The sequence below is a fragment of the Mustela nigripes genome, unplaced genomic scaffold (genome assembly GCF_022355385.1).
Source record: "Mustela nigripes isolate SB6536 unplaced genomic scaffold, MUSNIG.SB6536 HiC_scaffold_20, whole genome shotgun sequence".
Lineage (NCBI taxonomy): Eukaryota > Metazoa > Chordata > Mammalia > Carnivora > Mustelidae > Mustela > Mustela nigripes.
The window spans coordinates 2384923-2391309 of NW_026739436.1; positions in this window are offsets into that span (position 1 = coordinate 2384923).

Consider the following 6387-nt stretch of genomic DNA (forward strand, 5'->3'; position numbering starts at 1 on the left):
GTACTGCCTCTTGTTCTTTTTTTTTGTGTTGAATTTTTCTGTCTTGTCATTTTGTCCAGATAAGAGTATATGAAGGAGCAAGTAAAATACTAAAAGGGTGGCAACAGCCCCAGGAAAATATGCTTTAACCAAATTAGAAGTGATCCCAAATCGTGAGGGGGGGAAAGGGGATAAAAAGAGGTTCAAAAAGGAAGAAGAAAAAAAAAGAAAAAAAGAAAAAAAAGAAAAGAAAAGAATTAAAAAAAGAAAACAAGTAAGAAAAATATAACAAAGAAAAACTATATATATATTAGATAAACTAGTTTAAAAAATTTTAAAAAAGGAAAAGGAAAAAGTAAAAAAAAAAATTAACAAAAAGTGAAAAAAAAAAAAAAAAGAAAAAAAGAAAAAAGAAAAAAATTAAAAGAAAAAAATTAAATTAAATTAACTGCAAGACTAATAAAAACCACAGGAAAAAAGCTATGAGTTCTGTGCTTTGTTTTCTCCTCCTCTGTAATTCCGCTGCTCTCCTTGGTATTGAGTCTGCACTCCTTGGTAGGTGAACTTGGTCTCAGTTGGATTTCTTGTTATCTTCTGGGGGATGGGCCTGTTGTAGTGATTCTCACGTGTCTTTGCCCCAGACAGAATTGCACCCCCCTTACCACGGGCCAGGGTGAGTAATCCGCTTGGGTTTGCTTTCAGGAGCTTTTGTTCCCTAAGCGCTTTCCGTAGTGTTCCTGAGGACGGGAATACAAATGGCGGCCTCCTGGTCTCCGGCCCGGAGGAGCCAAGAGCCCAGGGCCGCACTCCTCAGTGTGCCCTCAGAGAACAGTGACCAGTTACTCCAGTCTGCCTAACTTCCGGCCGCAGTCCGAGCTCACCGAGCCTGTGGCTGGTTCAAGGTAACACTGAGCTGTGAGCTTACTGTTGGCTCTGTCTCTGTAGCCGGCTTTCCCATTCCAATACCCGCAAGCTCTGCGACACTCAGACACTCTCGATCCTTCTGTGACCCTGCAGGACCTGAGGCCACGCTGACCCCGTGTGGGCTTCGCCCCGGTTTAGCCTCTGGAGCAATGTTCCTCAGCAGAACAGACTTTTAAAAGTCCTGATTTTGTGCGCAGTTGCTCTGCCACTTGCCGGCAGCCAGATCCTCCCCCTGGGGTCTATCTTCCTGTCACTTTGGATTCACTTCTCTGCTGGTCCTATCTTTTAGAAAGTGGTTGTTTTTCTGTTTCCAGAATTGCTGTTCTTCTCTTCGATCTGCTGATAGATTTTCAGGTGTTTGCAATCTTTAGATAAGCTATCTAGCTGATCTCTTGCTAGCTGAAGTAGTCTCAGCCTGCTACTTCTCCGCCATCTTGACTCCTCCCCCTAGTTTAAAATTCTTTTTAAGACTTCATGTGATTGGGATTCTTCATTCTCATTTTGTTTTTCCTGTCATCCCAAATCAGTATCATAGATTTATATATCTATATCCTTTAACTATTTAGCTTATTAAAAAAAATAATTATGTAGGTAGTGATCCTGTAAGATAGAATATTTGTTTCTAAGTTGGTGTGCATTTATTTGTTTTCATAGAAGAAAACAAATGCTTCAATGTTAGGCTGTACCTAGTTTCTGATTTTTTAAGTTATATTAAATTAGCCAACATATAAGGCATCATTAGTTTTTGATGTGGTGTTCAATGATTCATTAATTGGGTATAATACCCAGTCTTCATCACCACACATGTCCTCCTTAATACCCATCACTCTGTTACCCTCCCTTCTGTAGCCCTCATTTTGATTCCCAAAGTCAAAAGTCTTGCATGGTTTGTCTCCCTCTCTGAGTTCTTCCCTTTTAGTTTTCTCCTCCTTCACCTGTGGTCCATTACACTATTCCTTATCTTACATATATAAGTTAAACCATATGATTTTTAAGACTTCCTGTGATTAGGATTCTTCATTCTCATTTTGTTTTTCCTGTCATCCCAGGACTTGACTTATTTCAGTTAGCATAATCCCCCCAGTTCCACCCATGCTGATGTAAATGATGGATATTCTACCTTTCTGATGGCTGAGTAATATTCTATTGTATATATGGACCACATATTCTTTATCCATTCATCTGTTGAAGGCCTTCTCAGCTTATTCCACCATTTGGCCATTATGGACATTGCTGCTATGAACATTGGGGTGCATATGGCCCTGCATTTCACTACATCTGTATCTTTGGAGTAAATACCTAGTCATCCATTTTCTTGGTCTTATGGTAGTTCTATTTTTAATGTTTTGAGTGACCTCAACACTTTTCCAGAGTGGTTTTACCAGTTTGCATTCACTCCATAAGTGTAAGAGGGTTCCCCTTTTTCTACATCCTCATCAAGATTTGTTGTTTTCTGACTTGTTAATTTTTGCCATTCTGACTGGTGTAAGGTGGTATCTCAATGTAGTTTCAATTTGGATTTCCATGAAGACTAGTGATGTTGAACATTTTCTTCTTGAGTCTGTTAGCCTTTTGTATGTCTGCTTTGGAGAAGTGTCTGTTCTTAGTTTCTGCCTGATTCCTGACTGGATTATTTGTTGTTGGGTGTTGAGTTTCAAAAGTTCTTTATAGATCTTGGATACTAGTCCTTTATCAGTACTGACATTTGCAAATATTTTCTCCCATTCCACGGATTGCCTCTTAGTTTTATTGACTGTTTCCTTTCTGTGCAGAAGATTTATATCTTGATGAAGTTACTATTGCTATTGTTACTTTAAAAAGCTTTGGCCTTTTCCCTTCTATTTTTGGTCTTTCATTTTATTTTTCTTTTAAAACTCTTAAGCAAGTGGGCGGCACAGTCTCAGGTCATTATCTCTGAGTCCTGGGATTGAGCACTGCATCGGGATCAGGTCATTATCTCTGAGTCCTGGGATTGAGCACTGCATAGGGCTCCCTGCTCTGCTTCTTATTCCCTCTCTCTCTCTCTCTCTCCTTCTGTATCTCATGAATAAATAAAATATTTAAAAAAATTTGAGCTATCTTAGTGCTCAAAAGTGTTGGAGGCCATGGCATAGTTGGAGTCATGGATCAAACCAGGCACTGACTTGGGTATCCTTTAAAGTAAGGACGCCTTTATAAGGGGTTAGGGGCAGGGAAGTTGAGTAACACTGAGAAAGGGTCTGTGCTATCTGTCATGCACTCGCCTACGTGTCTTCCCACACGCTCTCCCTACAGAAGGGAACAATGTGGTCATGGTCATGAATTCTTAGTTTGTCCTTGTTGTTCTTGTACTTCCCATAACCCACTCCCTGGTTGATTATCTTGCATCAGTGGTAGCTAATGGCATTAGCCGTGACTACCTGGCATCGCGAAATTTGTTTGTAGTTAATGTAAACTTGATATAGGACCTTGTGGTTGTCTGACTAGATACTGATGTATTACTCCTCCTATTGTGGTGTGCCTTATAAATGATTGTAAGATGTAGAATAAAATAAGCACTGTTGCTCCTCCTGCTCCCATATCTTTGTCTCTTAATTTCCTTTCACCATCCTCTTACCCTCATGTTCCTGGTCGATTTATCGCACTGGCCATGACACAAAAGTAATAACATATATAGACAGTTAAGATGGGGAAGGGGGTTAGTGGAATTTTATATTGGTATGTGTGTCTCTTTCTTTCAGTTAGCTAATAGAACCAGAGTATGAAATCTTGGCCAGTTGTATACCTGTCATGTGGCTCAGAAGCATCTGAAAATATATCAAAGCTTAAATGCATAACATTGATTAAGACTCTAGACTCCATAATTTATTTAATTTAACATGCTTAAAATATGAGTTGGAATGTACTGACAACATAGAATACCGCAGTCATTGGTTGCATGTAAGTACCTGCTATCATAACCCACCTATTCAGACTTGATCCCAATCCTATCTTTGAGCATGATTTTTTGTTCAGGGGCCCCAGACTGAAGAGCCTGGAAATTATCTTTGTCATTCTGTGCCTAGGGAGCTACTGAAAGGCAATGTCAGAGCTTTCCTGACATTTCTAAAATTAGCAAAACTGGTGTATTCGGTCTCTCACATTTCCAAAACAGTATTCCTTCATGATGGGACTGAAGGCTACATTCTCTCACTGAAGGACATGAGTGGGAAGATTGTGTGCCTTCATGGGAACTCACCATAGTGAGTCTCAGTCTAGACTAACATTAGGCCTCATTTCTTCCCTTTCCACTATTTCCAGATTATCAGGGTTAGAGTGTTGGTCATTTCTCTCTATTAAAGTGCTGGGGTCCAGCTTCCAAGAAAGTGTATACAAATCATCCATGTTTGTATCCTGGTTCTTTAATAAATGGAGTAAACATTTGTTATTTTTTACGTTTTTATTTAAATTCGTTAGTGAACTATACAGTGTTATATTAGTTTCAGGTGTACAATTTAGTGATTCAATACATCCACACATTACTCAGTGTTCATAATGGTAAATGTACTCTTTATCTCCATCATCTATTTCACCCATCCGCCATCCACCTCCCCTCTGGTAACGATTAGTGTGTTCTCTAGAGTTAAGGGTCTGTTTCTTGATTTATCTCTCTCTCTTTTTCCCTTTGTTTGTTTCTTAAATTCCACATATGAGTGAAGTCACATGGTATTTGTCTTTCTCTAACTGACTTGTATCTCTTAGCATAAACTCTCTATCTCCATCCATGTCACTGGAAATGGTAAAATTTCATTCTTTTTGATAAGTAACTCAGCCATATCTGTATACCACTTACTCTCTGTTTGTCAGTTGATGGACAACTAGGCTCTTGCAATAACTTAGATATTGTTGGTGATGCATGTATCTCTTTGAATCTGCATTTTTATGTTCTTTGAGTAGATATCTAGTAGGGCAATTGCTGGGTCATAAGGTAGTTCTAGCTTTAACTTTTTGAGGAACTTCCTGCTGTTTTCAAGAGTGGCTTCACTAGTTTGCATCCCACCAACTGTGCAAAAGTTTTCATCTTTCCTCCACATCCTTGCCAGCACCTGTTGTTGATTGTGTTGTTAATTTTTAACCATTCTGAAGGTGTGAGATGATATGTCACTGGAGTTTTGATAATCTATATCTACACACACACACACACACACACACACACATGCGCACACAGGCACACACTGGGATATTAATCAGACATTAAAAAAAACAATAAAATCTTGCGATTTGCGATGATGTGGTTGGTGCTCAATTCATGCTAAGTGAAATAAGTCAGAGAATGATAAATACCACATGATATCACTCTTATGCACAATTTAAGAATAAAAAAGATGTACATAGTTGAAGGGGGGGAAAGAGAGGGAAGCAAACCATAAGACACTGATAATAATAGAGAACAAATTGAGGGTTGATGGAGAGAGAGGGATGGAGGATCGGCTGTATGGTTGATGGGTATTAAGCAATGCACCTGTTATTATGAACCCTGTGTGTTATATATAAATGATGAATTAATAAACTCTGGTCTAGAAGCCACTATTACCCAATATGTTAACTAAATAGAATTTAAACAATTTTTAATAGCTATTAAAAAAAAAGAAACAAAAGAAATAACCAAATTTGATGAAAATCGTCAATTACACATCTGACCAGCTAAACAAGCTCAAAGTAAGGTAGAATTCAAAGGGATCCACAATAAGACATATTATAATTAAACTATTAAAATCAAAGACAAAGAGAGAGTCTTGGAGGCCACAACAGAAGAATAATCCATCACAAACCAGATATTCTAAATTAGATTAACAACATATTTCTTATCAAAAATCATGCAGGCCAGAGGCACAGGGATGATATATTCTAAAACAGAAAGAAAAAAATGTCAACCCAAAATTTTAAATACAGCAAAATCATCTTTTGAAAATGAAGACAAATAGGTAATTATTGTTAATTTATCAGTTCATTATTGTTATTATTCTTTTGAAATGAAGACAAAATTGGGACAACCCAAGATAAACAAAAACAGAATCTTTATTAATATATCTGTTCTCCAAGAGGAAAAAACTCCTGAAGGGAGGCCTTCCTACATATTTGACAGTAACTTAGATTTACTAACAGAAAGAGCATCAGTAAAAGTGTATAGGTAAGTACAACTTAAATACAGCTTTAAAGTATTTTTTGTTTGAGCCATGGTAGACTGATTATAGACCCAAAATATGTCCACACTCTCGACTACAGATCCTGTGCATATTATATAATCTGGCAAAAGGGATGTGACAAATATGTATAAGTTAAGAGCCTTGAGATGAGGAAATTATCTTGGGTTATTTGAGCAGTCTCAACATGTTCCTTGTAAGAGGAATGTAGGAGAAGCCATAGTCAGAAGAGAAAGACGTAAAAAGAAAAGAGCAATGGAGTGATTAAATTGAGAATAAAGAGGCCACGAAGGAAGGAATACAAGCAGCTACTAAATTGAAA